Genomic DNA, 17087 nt, shown 5'->3' with positions numbered 1-17087 from the left:
CCCTTCCAAATAGATGATCTGTAAGGTCCCTTCCTATCTGCTAACAACTATGAAACTATGAAGACAGGATTTCTTTCTTCTTTTTTTACCCCCCAAGTAGCTAATATGTGACAAGGCATGGAGTTTTTCTTATCCCCCACCCCTCCAAGCAGTTGATGTGTGGCGGGACGCTGATTTTTTTTTTCTTCTTTTTTAAAAATTATTATTTATTTATTTATTTATTTTAACACCCGCCCCCTCCCCCCAAGTTTTCCCTCCCCTACCCCCCACTACCAGAGGAGGGGAATCCCTGTGGCCGGGGCTCTGCTCATACTTCCCGCCTCCTCCATACGGGGTGGAGGTGGCTCCTTAGTCGAGACACGCAGGGCTGTTTTCCTCCCAGAGCTCACTTGATGACTCTGGCAGGAAAGAGTTGCTGTGTACCTTGGTCGCATACCAAAGAGCTGAGCAAGGGAAAGCTGAAAGGCAAGGGGGTGGGGTGCAGCACTGTTGAGAGATTATAAATTACTGGGAGTTTTATGTGGAAAATACATAATTGTATATGGAGGCTTTTGGGGGGGGTGAGCTTGGACAATTCTGGAAAGGAATAGTAGAGAGGCTCTTACTGGGCTGAGAGGTAGAGGGCAGTATAGAGTCCAGAAATCTCTTGAGGAGGCGGCAGTAGTCCAAAAAGTGTCTTGTGTGTCTTTTAAAAGAGCTCCCCCCTGCCAAAACTGAGAACCGTCTAAATATCTTCGCTTGGTAAACTTATAAACTAGTACCAGATACCAAAATAACTTAACTTCAAGTAGCCACAAATGATCAGTATAGAAATAAGTAGGCAGTTGGTCAGTCCTATGTTAAACAGCTTTCTGGTCAAGTTTCTCCCGCTTGCAGTTAATTGCATGGTTGTCACTGAAATCACAAGTGGATGCTCTATGTTTTAGTAATAATAGTTTAATAAGAACAGTCTTGAGCTGACTTCTGCAAGAGTCTTGGTTCTTTTCTTTTTGTCTGGTTTATTTTCATTTTGTTTGGAGTTTTTTGTTTGTTTTACTTCCCATTGGTCTTTTTCCCCCCTTTATGTAGAGGTGGACTTAACAGGAACGTGTGTATTCAGCACATTTAAAAGTATATAGTGAGCGATGATTTTACATTTTCTGTTGCTTGGATGATGGTTTCTGTTCTTGTTTAAAGTCTGAACATATTTTAAACTGTTCCTGTAAAAATGGAGTGGAACAGTGAAAGCATATGGCAGTTAAATGTCTTGACATTCCAGTTCCCTTACTGTATCACAATACGGACTTCTCTGGCAGTTCAGGAACATCTCATTCTTTTGCAGTGATGCAGCCTGAATGTTACTTGATTTCAACTAGTAACACATCCCATAGACTATTATTGAAAATAGTATGAAGCATCCACAGGCAAGATCATATTTCAATTAGCGTTCCGTGGCTGGAACATAGTCATGAAGCAGACAATTTAGCAGTTGTGAAGGAGACTATTTAGGGATTTACTTCTGGGGATCTTAAATGAAAGAAGCAGTTGAGAGAGATTGCTGCATCAAGGATATAGTATTGGGTTAAACACTTCTTTTGTTAGGATTCTTACTTATAATTATCTCATCCTAAGCAATTAAACTGTTGAGCACAAGTTCCTCTTCTGTTTCTTATTGGGAGTGAAGGAGCAAGAGAACTCTTAATGTTTCATGTGTACATACGTACCAGCTAGAATTAGATTACAACCCCCGCCTCGCCTTCCCCAGATTAAGACAGTTTTATTTAACTTGCAGATAGAAGTGTGACAGGTTTGTTTGTTTGATTTATCGCTAGCTGTTAATACTATGCCATGTTGAAGAGGAGTTTCTCTCTGCATATTATCTGTTGCAGTTCAGGGAATTGTTGGTGAATAAAACTGATAACTGAGTAAATTCAACAAGCCAAGGAAACAACATCCAGACCTGTATGAATAGAAATTGATGTAGTCTTACTCTTTTTCGTTTTTTTCCCCCCTTTTGAATGTGTTTTTCACTGCAATCTTTACGCTGAAATGACCCCTACTGGTCACAGTTGTAAGTGTAGATTTTTTTTCTTTTTTCCCTTTTAATTTTAAGACTTCACAAATGCTTTAGTTCAAAGCCAGCTTCAACACAAACGCTTTTGGTTACAGAAAAACTTGTGATTTCAGGATTCTACAGTTACCTTTAGAGACTGATGATATTTGTGCCTGGTGCAACTACAGTTACTTAGGTTTATGTTTGCCGAGCCCAAAAACATGAATTTGATGTTCTTGTTTTTTTAGAGAATAAGCAATTTTGGAGGGACTTTGCCAGTGGATAAATTCATATGCAGTTTTTTTCTTCTCCAGGCAAGAAGGCAGTGCAACCACCAGTATCATTGATAACTTGGCAAATGTATTCCTCTATCAGAATTTATGCTAGATCAGTGATTAATGTTAGAGTAGCATCTGCTACTTCTAGGTACCTTTTTTTGCTCTTATTTTATTTTAAATGGAGATCAACACTCTGCCATTTTAAAAAAATCATACTCTGAAAAAGAGTAGGTGGATTCAAACTGGTTCATATAGTGATATTATATCATGGATAAACAATAGTTCCATTGTTATACAGTTTTTGAGTTGTACTATGAGCACTGGAAGCTACATGATGTATGCATTGTGACAAAGTAAGTGTGTAAGATTGGAGGAAACTACATGATTGTTAATAGTTAATCGGGAGATTTTCAACTATTCCAGCATTGGGGTTAATTTGTGCTCAGTTTTATTCCAAATGGGACTGCTTGCTGAAGCATTCCAGTGATTCAGGTGAAAGTTCTGCAGGGATTTTAGTTTCTGGACTCCGCTAGTGCTCAGAATGTTCTTTGCTAGTCCATGGCAATGCATGACATGTAAATTTAGGTAAAATATTACTGAAGACAAAGCAGCCTGATACAGCTTGCCAGTGTGTGAAACCTAAGCACTTGTCGTTACTAGAGAGAAATGAAACTGACAAGGCCTAGTGGAGAAGACTGGGAAAATTTTTGCTAGTAACTCGTGTATTCATTTTGGTGCAGAGATTTTTCCATTGTGTATAAGTGATTCAATATCAAAACAAGTTATTAATTTAAAATACTTAAGTTGGTAGGTGCAAGTAAAATTCTGGCTAATTTTCAGTGTAAAGCAGATCTGAATAGGGGAAAATGCTGTGACAAATTAAAAAATCTTACTATTTCCTTTTGCTGCTTTTAGATGACACCTATTAACTAACTTACTGAGAACAGGTACTAACTTTTATAGTATCTAAAGGAATGAGCTGTTTGTATAAGCAGTTTTATAAAAAGTTGACTACTGAATCTTCAATATAACATCATACTTGTGTTGCAGTTGCATAGGAAATTATACAAAATTAATCTAATATTAGAAACTTAATATTTTAAAAATATAGTGTGTACGTAATGTTTTAAAACTGTCGTAGTCAATTTTGGTAAACACCTTAAAACCGCAGTATTCTTTTTAGATTCTTATACCACTGTTGTCATCACAGTATCTGAATGTCTTGAATGATGCCTTAAGTTTTATGTAAGTAACATCTACCACATGTTGTTTTACACTTCTTCTGAGGGGTGGGGTGGGGTGTTATATGTAATAGTATGGTTTTGTTTTTTAGGACAGTTTTCATTTATATACATTCCTATGAGTGCGTTTATGGGTTTTTTAAAAGTTATTTGAAAGCTAACCATTAAATCTGTGTATTGGTGAGAGAGTTTTTCCTTCAGTGATGTTGGGCATGTGCAACTACACCTGACCTACTTGCTCACTGTGGGTGCCCTATACTTATCTCAAGACTCTGGTGTTCCAGGTGCTTATTTTTCTTGGTGTATACATTTATAATGGGTTCACAAAATCAGTCACCTCAGTCTTTATAAGTTGGCCTTTTATTTTATGTCCTCATGTTAGAAGTTCCAAAACTCTCTACACTTGAAAATGCTTGTGATGTAACAAGTGATAAGAAATAAAGTGACTCCAAGTTCCTAATAAACAGGTATTCATACTGAAAAAGACTTAACTTCTTTGTAGTCTTGGGTACAAGGTTCACTTTTTTATATTTGGAGGTGAGTGGTTCCTACTGTTCAGAGTTAAAGCACACAAACATTTTGGCAAAGCTCTCACTGCTGACCTGTTGTATGGATTCTCATTCCCTATTGCTGTCAACCTGGCTTGCTTTAGAAGGAATATATTTGCTGCCTGGGTATGTGGCTGACTCAAAGATGCTCCATATGCAGAGGAATCCTCCAAATTTGGCTGGGGACTGTATTATGGCTGTTACATATTTGCATACTAGTTTTGCCTGCTGGGTGAGGACCATTTTTTTAGCTACTTAAAGTAGCTTAAACCTTGCCATTCACCTTCATGGCAGCAGCAGCATACAAAGTAGTAATTACAATTTGGAATTATAACTGCTTTGGTTTTTAACCCTGTAATGAAAACACTAACTTGTTTTGGGCCTTGAAGTAGGTTATTAGTTGTCTTTTGTATCTTTGGTTTTTTCTAAGAATATGTTCAAGCTGGGTAAGTGTGGCAATATTGCTTAGTAAGACATTGCAGCAAAAATGATGAATTGTAGTGATGTGATGTAGTGCAAAACGTAGCATTTCCCATTAGTGTGGCATTCAAACTCCTAACTTACAGCTTCCATTTCAGTTAATAATTTATCTTTGAATTCCATGTACCGAACACTTTAAACTGAAATATTAATTTTAACCTGTATGGGTTTTCCTTTTCTTAAACTGCAGATAGCTCTCTAGCCTTTTTTAAAACTAATCTATAGTGTCTGAGCCTTGTCTGCTTTGTACCTAACTTCAAAGAAGAGGATCCTTATTGGGATTAGGATGAACTTCCATTTAGCTAACTGGATAATACATACTTATGTGAATTACGATATACTTCAGGTACATTACTTAGGAAAACTGTGGAAAGTTGCTGTATTGCCACAGCACTAGTGTTCTTTGTGTGCTAAAGGATGTATTTGCATCTTTCTAATGGTACAAGTTACTGCCTAGTCATTGGTTAGTTTGGCTGTTGGGGAAACAGTGCACCTTGCCTTGGAAACAAAAATCTCCTGGGTTCATATGAAGATTTTAACTACTTTTTAGAGGAGAAAAAATAGAAATGTACAAAACTTACATACAGAGAAGCATAAACGCAACTAAATTCACTTTCTCAGAACAAATACGTTGGCACCTATCAAACAATCTGAAACCTTTTAGAAAAAGAAATTTAATTATAAAAGCTGTTGTTACAAGATCTCATTAAGACTGAAGAAAACCTAAATTAGAACAGTGTTCTTGTCTCCTTTTTTTCTCGAGAAAGCAAAGGCATTTTTGCTTCTGAGGACTGTTGTTAATATTTTTCCAGATTTATTTGCATTAATTGTCTGTAGGTTTTGATACCAAATTCTGCCTAGTGTTCGGTAAAACTTATGAAAACTTTTAGTTCATTGAAGAGTTTTGTTCCTGTTTGTAAAATGATTTGGTTCAATTTGCTTTTAGCATGACCATGTCCCAAATACCTTTTGAAAATGTCACTCTTTATCTTATAAGTGGATGACTTTGGGGCATAAAGAAAACCTGTGTACTGAGATGAGTGTAGGCTGTTGTGCAATGCAATCCCTTTAGAAAGTTTTTTCTTTTTCTTGTGTATGTCTTGTTGGGGCTGTCTGCTTATCTTCCTACCAAGATGTGGAGAGGGGTGTTGCATTATGTATAGAAGGGGTTGTATAGCTGAAATCAGAAACGGGAGAAAAGAAGTTCTACAGGGTACTTCATGTAGCGGTCAACAATGAAACTGATTTTGTCTTTCTCTCATGTATTATCAGCACCAAATAGTAATTCAGTGCCAATGTGAATTGAAAAAAACGTGGGTAGCTTGTAGGCTCTCAGAATCTTTCTCTGAACAACATCAATTTAAAAAATTCAGTGTTCTTTAATTACTTAAATGCTTTGTATCTAAACACTCAAATTCCCTATTGTTAACATTCTTTTTACATGGCCACTGGGAATGCTTTCACAACGCTGCCCCTTGGAATGCTGTTGAACACAGCTCCAGGTAGCTAAGGAAAATTATAACATGATTAGTTCTCTTTTGGTGTATTCCCCATATGTAAAATAGTGAATGTTGATCCCTAGGCTTGTATACCGCATTGTGAATTTTAAACCAGTATAGATGTATATTGCAAGTTGTTATCCAGCAATGTACAGAACTTCTTACATGGTCACTTAGTCCAGAATAAGATTGTCCACATGGGGGAATTGCATCCATTTTAGCTGGCAAAATGTTCTCGTATACTGTAGTCCTTAGAGTTAATACTGAAATAAATAGGAGGCTTCATATCCTTCAGAGCAATTGTTTACTATGTCAGTTGCCCTCCAGCAAGCACTGTAGCTTTAGACTTGATGGCTAGGGACAGACATTCAAAAAGTCTCAGCTTGAATTGATTCAATCTTTGAAGGATAGTCTAACTTGGCTAGGCTGAATTGGTTTGTGACTGGACAGACATTCTGTTTGGACTGAGGAAGTTCAGGCACATGCCTGCAGTGGCTCAGGGTAGAAGCCAGGGGGCGCTAAAGCAACCCTCCTTTCCCTTGCATAGTACTGAGCTGAGCTGGGGCATAGCCAGGCCCCCGCAGGACCTCTGATTAGGGAGGTCTGCCTGCATGATCCCAGGCTTTTCCCTGCTGGCTGCTCAAGGGGCAGGAATGTTGCCAGACCCCAGCCCTCTGCTACCACTGAGGCAAGGGTGTGTGTGCAGTGCATGCATCTGTTGATGATATGCAGCTTTTCAGTCTCTCTCTCCCTCCTTCTTTATCCTGTTTCCAGCAAACTGACAGGCAAGCAAGCCAGCAGGGCTGATAACAGTGATTATCACCTCATCAGCAAAACAATAGGCTCTCTCCATTACTTCAAACTCTTCTTAAACAGCTTACTGACTGACCTGTTGATTAGCTCCAAAATGCCCTCAGTGGTGACTGTTCTGTCTGCCTGTCCCAGGGAAATTGGAGAGAGAGAGACACACACACACAGACACCACTCAGCATTAGCTAGTGTACTAAGTGCCTAGGGTCTGTGGGGCTGTGGTCTGTGCTGTGGGAGATGGGAGGGAAGGATTCCTGCTTGAGCAGTGAGGATGGGGGGGGGTAGTGGGAAGCCAGGCAGACCCTGCTGTGTCTGCAAGTCTCTGCCAGAACTCCAGCCAAGGAGCAGAGGAGAGGGGCCAGCTCTGTGGTGGAGCAGGGAGCCCCACCCAGCCCAGAGAGGATGCTGGGGGTGTCTGGTTTATCTTAAACCAGCAAGGGGTCTGGGACAGATATTGCATAAACCGGTTTGACCCAAATCGGTAGCATAAGTCTGATGCTACATTCAACCAGGTTTATCTCAAACCGGTTTCAGCCATTTTCAGACTGGTTTATATGCACTGAACATCTGGTCTGTTTCAGGTTTAAACAAGTTTCTGATCACTTAAACCAGTTTATGTGTAGAGTCTGTCCCTAGCTGTTAAGTGGTATAGCTTTCCTGGTGGGTGGGGAGACCAGTTAGTACAGTCCTAGCTGGCTCTTGCTGTGACTGAAAAAGGCCACTTATTTATGCTGTCTTTGGAGAGACTACGGCAGGGGCGGGCGATTATTTTGGGCAGAGGGCCGCTTACTGAGTTTTGGCAAGTCATCAAGGGCCGCCTGATAGGCAGCAGGGGCAGATAAATATTAATTTTCTAAATTTTTTAGGGGTCCCGCTGGCTGGATAGAATGGCCTGGCAGGCTGCATCTGGCTCCCAGGCTGCATTTTGCCCATCCCTGGGGTACGGTCATAGACAACTAGGTATGTTCTGGCTATACAGTGCATCTCTTCTGAAGTGGCTTCCTCATCCTCTACATTTCTAGCCCTGGTTCTTGAGTCCATTCTCAGTCCACCCTGACCACTTCTTTTCATGATGCTGCTCTAATCTGGCTTCTCTTCCTATCTTGCTGTCCCTGGATTTCCCAGCTCCTGGTCTCTGGCATAGCCTTGACCACAGTTTCTGAATGTCAGGCCCCCCAGCTTGCTTCCTTCTTGTAGATGCTCAGGTTCCTGGTCCCTGGTTCTGCTTCTGTAGTCTTGGATTCTCCCCCAGCTTGTGTGTGGCTACCTTGAAGAATTTTCAGGTCCGGATTTGATTCCTTGAAAAAGCAAAAAGCAGCTTGCGTGCAAGCACACAGCCTGGTAGCTGCTGACAAGTTTGAATCTCCTCATCATTTTTGGACCTTTTCTGAAATGCTGTTTGCCATCACTTCATCAACAAAAGGATCCTGTGCAGGTATACAGATGGAATACAGCCATCGTTCCCCAGCCCACCCAATCTGCAAATAAGCAAAACAACTCTTCCAGCTAATTATTGCAACGGTCTATCTGTACCAAATACATTGGCCAATTATCTTATTGTCCCTATGACTGAAGGCTAGCTGCATGCCCCAGTTTCTTTTAGATAAATGTATTCTTTTTTGGGACCCAAATATAAGACCCTTAGACACAACTGGAGGAAGACCTAGAATAGCATTGGGTATTTGACCAGTCAGAAAAAATACTTGGTCAGTTGACCTGCCAAATATTGTCAAATAAACTAATAAAATATTTTATTCTTATTTGAACAGTAAAAAGAGATTTTTTTTTTTAATTTTGATCCTTCATTAATTACCAAAAGTGAAATGGTGAAATACAATTCTAAAAAATTGTAATGAATTATTATAACTAACACTGTTAAATAAGTATAAATGTGAACAATATTCAACACTGAAGAGTTTGCCTTGTTTTTATTCTGGAAACTTGGGGTCAGCCCAAACCCTTACAAAATAAAAAAATTAAACAAAAATAAAATGGGCATGGCAATTAAAAAACAAACAAACACAACAAAAGGCGTTGGTTTATTTTTCTTAAGTGCAGTTACACTTAGTAGTGGGACACAAACTCCTTCAAGCATCTTTTATATTTTGATCAGTTTTTACTACTTTAATTGCATCATCCTCATCACTATCTCCTTCATCTGAATGTTAACTCCTTCATCTTTACATTTTATTTTTTAATCTCAACTTATGATGTACGTTCACCAGCTTCCCAGCAGTGGAAGTCTTCAGTCTATTTCCAGCGGGGGAGTGGGGATGTGTAGATGATTTTCCCTAAGCTAATCAGTTGTTCTGTACACACCATAGTTCTTGGAAGTTAAAGTAATGTTGCTGCTGCAGCTAGTCTGCAAGAACACAACCCTTTCCACCATGGAAAAAGTTGCTCTGGTGCACTCCCAGCAGCTGAACTCTACATTGTTTTATGACTGACAGGGCTTTATAACTGCTTTATGACTGCTGCTTGCTTTATAATTTGCTACCTTTGCCAAGTTGTTTGTTTTTTATATCCTTTGAAATTTGCAACAGCTATTGTAAAGCTGCAAGCTGAATCAAATTCATCATCAAAAGGTCATGGCCTTGGAAACATGAATCAAGAAGGTAGGCAGGATTATGTGCAGGAATGATCACTTGATATTCTTCCCCATCCCCTGCTCCCATATTATTTTCTCTCTCTCTCTCTCTCTCCCCCCTTTTTTTGTTAGTGAACTTTTCTCAGTATTCTTCCAAATGTTCAGAACAAGTTCCTGATTATTAAGAAATGCATCAGACAGTGTAGAACTATCATTCTCCATATTCTGAATGAACTGAGTGACAGGCACAAACAGGGAAATAATTATGGATTTTTGCAGCCAAAAGACTTTATTGTCAATATCAGTGTGGATTATTTGGAGGCAGCACCTGGCTACTCCCTTCAGCAGCAGCTGAGTTAAATGCTTTCTTCCATCTTTGAAGATCTTTGAGAAATGGAATGAAGAGGATGACTATTGAGTAAGGCTTGCTCAGTGTGGATGCAGTTGAATTCTGTATGAAGTGATGTTGAAATATGGCTGTGGCTACCTTTTAAAAAAAAACAAAAACAAAAAAACTTGACAGTGCTTTTTAGTTTTGATGCATGTGATGAGAGAGCCTCATATCATCAAGATCATGAATGAAGAGTTGTCATATAGGCAGCCCATCTATAATATGGGTGTGACTACTCATCAACAAAACTGAAGCAGCTCTTTTATATTAGCAGCATTGTCAGTCGCAATGAAAAGAACTTCTAGTGGGCCAGTCTCATAGATGACACTTAAATTGGTAAGCAGTATGTCAGGCTGTGTGGTGATGCTCAGTTCATTGGAATAAGTAAAACTGTTTTTGGACTTATTTAACCTGAAGTTGATAACATCTTCATTGTGAATATGTCTCCATCCATCAAACTAAGGATATGTGAGGAACTTTTGTAATAAGAACATCAACTCATTCACATCTTCTGCATGTTGAAGCAGAAGATTTCCTGCAAGCTGCTTCCTATTCAAAACTTTGTAAATTGGACACCATATTTGAAAAAAAAAAAAAAATAGCGCACAAAATTTTTCAGCTAATATTGAATGGTGTATTACTGACACAAATACCTAGTCATTTTATCCAAAAACTCTTAATATCACTTTTGAATGTCTGAAGGCTTACAAAGACTAAGAGTTCTTCATCCTGAAGAAGATGAAGTAGCAAAACTTGTTAATGGACCATGTGGAAATGAAAGTAGCTTCAATTTCACTATTACATTCACTAAAATAATTTGTGCCTTATGAAGATAATGCAATGGAAGATGAATTAGCAGAATGCGAGGGAGAAACAAACCCAAGTTTTGCAGATCAAATTTTGCCCTTGCTGTTTCACTGCAGTAATCTATCTTTGGTAGCTGAACACCCAGCGCAAGAATTCAAGAACTGTTTTTCCATTTATCTGCATGTCATTTACTTGGAAGAACAGAACGTGTAGTGAGCTGTAATAGTTTGCTATTGTGTGTGTGTGTGCTACTTTTCACCCATGTATTTTTTTCTACTTAAGAAATCCAAACACATTGTTGTGGCTTTCTCTAACTCTCCAAAGCATCGCAGTATCTCTTGAATTTAATTCAAGCAGTTGCCTTCAGTTCTAAGAGCTGCTGTATCCTAGAAGGCTCCTGAGCCTAGTCTTTCTGAGGAGCTTTACAGAGCAGACTGCATTTGGCCCCAAACTGCATTTGGCCCCATGGACATGTACACGTCCAGCTTTCCTAAATAGTTCCTAACCTATTCTTTCACCACTATTGGCTGCTCGCCTCCTCCCCAAACTGTGGTGCCTGGTGCAGTAGTCTGGAAGCTGACCCTGCCTGTGAAGACCAAAGTGAAAAAGGCATTCAGTACTTTGGCCTTTTCCACATCATCTCTCACTAGGTTGCCTCCCCCATTCAGTAAGGGACCCACACTTTTCCTGGTCTTCCTCTTGCTGCTGATAAACTTGTGGAAACCCTTCTTGTTAACCTCCATGTCCCTTGCTAGCAGCAACTCCAATTGCACTTTGGCTTTCCTGATTCCATCCCTGTGTGCCTGAGCAATACTTTTATACTCCTCCCTAGTTGTTTATCCAAGATTCTGCTTCTTGTAGGTTTCCTTTTTTAGTTTTAGCTCACTGAAGTGTTCCCTGCTAAGCCAAGCCGATCTTCTCCCTTACTTGCTAGTCTTCCTGTGCATTAGGATGGCTTGCTCCTGTGAGGTTTCTTTAAAGCACAGCCAGTGCTCCAGGACTACTTTTCCCCTCAGAGTAGCTTCCCAGGGGATACCGCCCATCAGTTCCCTAAGTGAGTTGAAAATGGATTTTCTGAAGTCCAGGGTTCTTACTCTGCTGCTCTCCTTCTTTCCTTTCCTTGCAATTCTGAACTTGATCATCTCGTGGTTATTACAGCCAAAGTTGCCATCCACTTGTATGTTTCCCACCAGTTCTTTCCTGTTTGTGAGCAGCAGGTCAAGAAGAGCCCCTAGTTGGCCTCTCCAACACTTGTACCAGGAAGTTGTCCCTAGCGCTCTCCAAAAACTTCCTGGATTGTCAGTGCACTGCTGTTTTGCCCTCCTAGCTGATATCATGGTGCTTGAAGTCACCCATGAGAATCAGGGCCTGTGACTGGGAAACTTGTGCTAGCTGTTTGAAGACAGCCTCATCCACCACTTTCTCCTGGTCTGGTAGACAATAGCAGACACCCACCATGACTTGACTCTTGTTCCTTTTCCTTCTGACCCTAACCCAGACTTTCAACAGGCCTGTCTCCAAGTTTCATAGTGGAGCTTGCATCTGTTATATAAAGCCCAACTCTTTCCTTGCCTGTCCTCCCTGAGCAGTTTAAGCCTATCCATGGCAGTACTGCAGTCATGCAAGCTATCCCACCAACTCTCTGTTATTCCAGTCATGTGATAGTTCTGTGACTGTGTACAAGGGCATTCCGTTCCTCCTGTTTATTTCATGGGCTCCATGCATTCATGTACAGACACCTGAGGTAACTAGCAGATTGCCCTGTTTTCTCAGGAAGAATGAAAAGGCTTCCTCTATTGCCCCCTCCTGCTTGTGCTTCTTCCAGGTCACCCGATTTCCCCACTTACCTAAGGGCTTTTGTCTTCATCCCCTGGTGAGCCTAGTTTAAAGCCCTTACCAAGCCTGTCTGTGAAGATGCTCTTCCCTCTCTTCATCAGGTGGAACCTGTCTCTTAGCAGTCCTTTTCTTTGGAACAACATCCCGTGGTTGAAGAATCCAAAGCCCTGCTGGCAACACTATCCACACATCCATGCATTAATCTGCAGGATATGTCCGGTCTTGCCCAGGCCCTTTCTCTTGACTGGAGGTATTGAGGAGAAGACCACCCGAGCCCCTGTCCCTTGCACCCAGAGCTTGTACTCATTTTTGATCTGTTCAGAGTCACCCCTGACAGTATCACTGGTCCCTGCATGGATAAGCAACATGGTGTAGGAATCAGTGGACCAGATAAGTCTTGGTACTCCTTCTGTGACATCTCAGATACTGGCTTTGGGCAAGCAGCAGACATCCTGAGATGGGTCAGGCTGGCAGATGGATGCCTCAGCAAAGGTTAGTCTCCAACTATTGCCACCTGTTGTTTTCTCTTGGGTGGGTGGGGAGCAGTTGTCTTGATCCTCCCAAACTTGTGGATTCCTGACTTAGCCTCTTCCACCAATGGAAAATGCTCCTCCTCTGTTGCTAGACTATATCTGTTCTTCTGCAAACCGCTGCAGGTGGAGATGAAAACTTCTGCTTGCTGCCAGAGGTCACAAGTTTCCAGCTTTCACCTTCCTGGGTGGCCATGTCCTTTCCCTTCTCTAGCGCTTCCCTCTGGCACTCCTTCCTCTGCAGTCCTAGAGGTTTCCTCCAACATCAAATCAATGAAGTCCTTGTGGCGGCATTTTCTCCTGTAGCTCTCTTGCTCGCTCCCTGAGGGACACACCACTAGGAGATGCCGCTCACATTGCAGGCACTCCCCCACCTGGCTATCACTGGAAGGAACCTGCAAGCCACAGTCTCCACAGCACCAAGTGAGGACCTGGGTGGAAGCCTCAGTGGTGAGCAGTCCTGTCTACACAGATGCGTCACAGGTGCAAGCAGAGGAAGAGCTGGCAGCAGTGGCTCTAGACTTGTGACATCCTCTAGCCATTTCTCTGGGTCTCTTAATTTTGTGCCTCTCTTCCTGCCCTTTTTTCCCCAAGTAGGCCTTCCCTAGCAAACTCCCTTGTAAGCTGACCTGTTCTCTGCTCCTTGGTCTTGAAAGGTTCCTTTTTCCCTGCTAACCTGCTTTCTTTCACCAAGCTTACAGTGAAGGAAGGTGAGAGAGCATTTGCAGGCAAACTCCCTAGAAGACTCTCCCTTACTTCGGACTCTAGTTAAACAAGGGACTTAAGTAGTGGTCTAACTGTTTTAGCTACTTATGCTAAATACACGTAGGTTAGTTGCTCTTAATTAAAAGAGCTTACCTTAAAGGATCCCCTTCAAAGAGAAGGGTAGCAAACTGACTTGCAAATTGCTTGCAATTACCCTGTTTGCTGCCCCTGTTCTGGCATTCCCTGGTTGCTCAGGGAGTCTCCTTTTATGGTTCCCTAGGCCAGGACATACTCTGCTCCCTCTTAGGGTTTTTGTCAGACAGACAGCAATTGCCCAGCTAGCAACACTCCCAGCTGCTCAGAGCACGCGCCCAAACACACAGCCCACCAAACAAACATTTAGCAAGCCAAACAGACAGACAGGTCTGGCTCGCTACCTTCCTGGAGCAGGATCTGGTGCCTGGCTCCTCTTCCCCTTCTTCCTCTTGCTCCCAGCAAACTGCTTGCAAACTGTCCTGAGAAAAAGCAACCTCACTACATAAAGCAGCCTCTGGGGTAAGTACCGTCTTCCTTGGCTTTCGTGATGCCTTACACCTTGTACCCATTTGACTTGTGCTTTCGAAATGTAAAGCTTGGGGTATGCGTACTTTACAGGTAGTAATAATACTGCTTTGTTTATTAGAGTTCCACATGTATTTTAGTTTGAATACAGCACATTTGGCAGATATTTTTATTTGGTCCTAATCCATACAACAACTGATACCTTTAACTTTATGCTTCTGAGTACATTCCATCTTGTTGGGGGTGGGTAGCAGAAAGGCTGAACCTTTTGTTCCCAACTTTGGTCATTTGTATTCAGAAAAACTGGGGTCACCCATATTGGGTACATACACAACATAACCAGAAAAAAGGGGTGGGGGCAGTCTGTATTTATCCTATAAGCTGCCTTTGCTAGCATCCACCTTTTCTTTTTTTCTTTTTTTTTTTGTTCGTCTGGAATAAGCACTTGCCTATTCTGAAGACTAAATTTAGTGGGGTTTTTTTGTTTTCTTTTAAGTCTGTAAGCCTTCATATTACTTAATCAAGGTCTCCAGCATCTGAACGGTCTAGGCTGTATATGCTAAGGAACTAAAATATTAAGCTATTAGCTGGAAGCTGTAGCTGTAACACTGTAACAGCTGTAATTTGCTGTAACACTGGTATCCTTTCAGCATGGAGGGGAGTGCATTACACACCCTGATCAGTGGGTTACACTTGCATGGTAAGATTGCCACATGTGTTTTAAAAGAAACTACAGCTCATTAGTTTAATACATTTGCACGACTCCTTTTGTACTGGTCCTTTTCAAGGCAAGTTGTAATGGGGCAAAAAATAAGGGTGAAAGGAGAGTATAATAGAAAGTGGTTTAAAAAACTTTTTTACTGCCTGGAGCAGTCATGCATACGACTTCACTTATAGTACAATATTTATTCTTTTCACAAGGTGGAACTGCTTTAGTAAGACCTTTTTCCAGCAAAGGTTTGGAACCTTACTGGGTACTAAAAACCAGGGGCTAAACGCAGACATTAACTTCATGACTCCTTGCAATCTACCTGCAATCCCTGCTAATCGCTCTGTACTCAGCAGGTGATCACGACCCTCTTCCCTCCTGAGTGGTTTTCCTCTTCTGCTAGTTAGGTTATCCTTTCTATCTTATGTTTTTTAACTACTTCTGATGTCTCTCTGCTCCTGTTTCACAGTCCTACTCCATTCCTTTTAAGCAGACTGCTTTTATTTACATGTGGAGTTTTATATAGGTGGCTTCTCTGTTGGACTAACTTGTTCTAGCCAGGATGGCCCAAGAAATATGGGAGAGGCAAGGATTTCTGTGGATATCTTTTTTATTGGACCAACCGCTTAATTGGTATAGTCTTAAGCAAGCTTTTGGATGTAGTGCTGCTGCCTTCAGAATTAGAAAGTAGACTTAGAAAAGCTTTCTAAGTGTGCATGTGAGAGAGAATTTTAGGACTTCTTCAACATAATGTCATAGATATTCATGGTATAATTTGGTAGTCCTGTATTTACTCACATACCACAGCTGTCTTTCCCCCAAAAACCAGCCTTCTAAACTGGGGGTGCGCATCTTAAGCTGGTGCTGAAGACTGGATTCCATTTTCAGCTTTTGGCTGAGCAGCCAAGTGATGCTGACAGTTCAGCTGTGAAGGGGTTAAAATTGCAGCTTTTGGCTGAGCATGAAAGAAGGGTGAGAAAGCTGAAGATTAGGCTCTATTCCTGCTACATGTAGCCATAGCTCTGGAAACTACTTCTTTTCTTCATTTTGCCTTCCCAAGAACAAGGTGTGCACCTTATTTGGGGGCATGTGGAGTGGCTCTGATGATATTATCTTTGGTAGAATCTCAGTTCAGAAGCTCTTGAATGTTCCTTCAACCACACTCTCATGGTGGAGCTGCTTTTAAAGGGTGGCATTCCATCTTTGGACCTCCAGAGGGATGGCTTCTTGTGTGCTTGGCCATAGATAGCTTTGGTTTCATTGAAACTATAGGACAAGGACAACAGAATCCCTCCGGTTCTCACCTATAGCTTTCGGCTTGAACCCCTGCGGTGCATCATCAATGACCTTCAGTCACCTCCTGGAAAAGGATGACCGTCTCAAAGCAGCCATGGGGGATAAACCTGTCCTGGCTTCCAGGTAAGCCAACCTCTAATAGCATCCCTCAAGCAACAGGCTATATAAGTCTTATTCTCAGTGAGGGCTCAGACCCAAATGCCTTCTCTGCCCAAATGTCAATATAGACCACATCACTATACTGAACAACATATGTGATAACATCAGAGGTTCATTTGGTTACAATTCTGCCAATGTCATATACGCCATCACCTGCTCACAGTCACCTATCTGTTCAGTGTGGACAGCAGAGGAGCATTCCTGTGTGATGGAATAAGTGAATGTAGATCTACATCAGCTGCAGAAAGACGCTCAGACCTGCAGCAAAATGCTTTAACTTCCCTGGACAGTTTGTCACTGGCTGGAGCATGGCTTTTCTCAGGCAGCAAACCTTTTAAAAACTCATTTGAATGGGAAATTGCAGAACAAAAAATCATCCAGAGACTGAATTGTTTTGAGTGTGGTTTAAATGGGGACTAGAATCATAGAATCAATGAGTCAGAAGGGACATAGACAGATCATCTAGTCTGACCCCCTGTCATGGGTAGGAATGAGCACTGGGGGTGGGAGGGGTCATAAGACCCCAGCCAGGTGCCTATCCAGTCTCCTCTTGAAGATTTTCAGGGAAGGTGAGAGCACTACCTCTCTGGGAAGCCTATTCCAGGCTCTGGCCACCCT

General features: G+C 41.5%; 1 protein-coding gene across 2 annotated transcripts in view; it reads left to right on the top strand.

Annotated features, from left to right (window-relative positions):
• CRIM1 (cysteine rich transmembrane BMP regulator 1) overlaps nucleotides 1-17087 on the top strand; it is a 509439-nt gene that overhangs the window by 841 nt on the left and 491511 nt on the right. The window lies entirely within an intron of this gene.

Source organism: Gavialis gangeticus, unplaced genomic scaffold, assembly GCF_001723915.1.
Source record: "Gavialis gangeticus isolate Ggan-Ray unplaced genomic scaffold, GavGan_comp1, whole genome shotgun sequence".
Lineage (NCBI taxonomy): Eukaryota > Metazoa > Chordata > Crocodylia > Gavialidae > Gavialis > Gavialis gangeticus.
The sequence above is the reverse complement of the archived record's forward strand: the minus strand, read 5'-3'. Positions and strand labels throughout refer to the sequence as shown.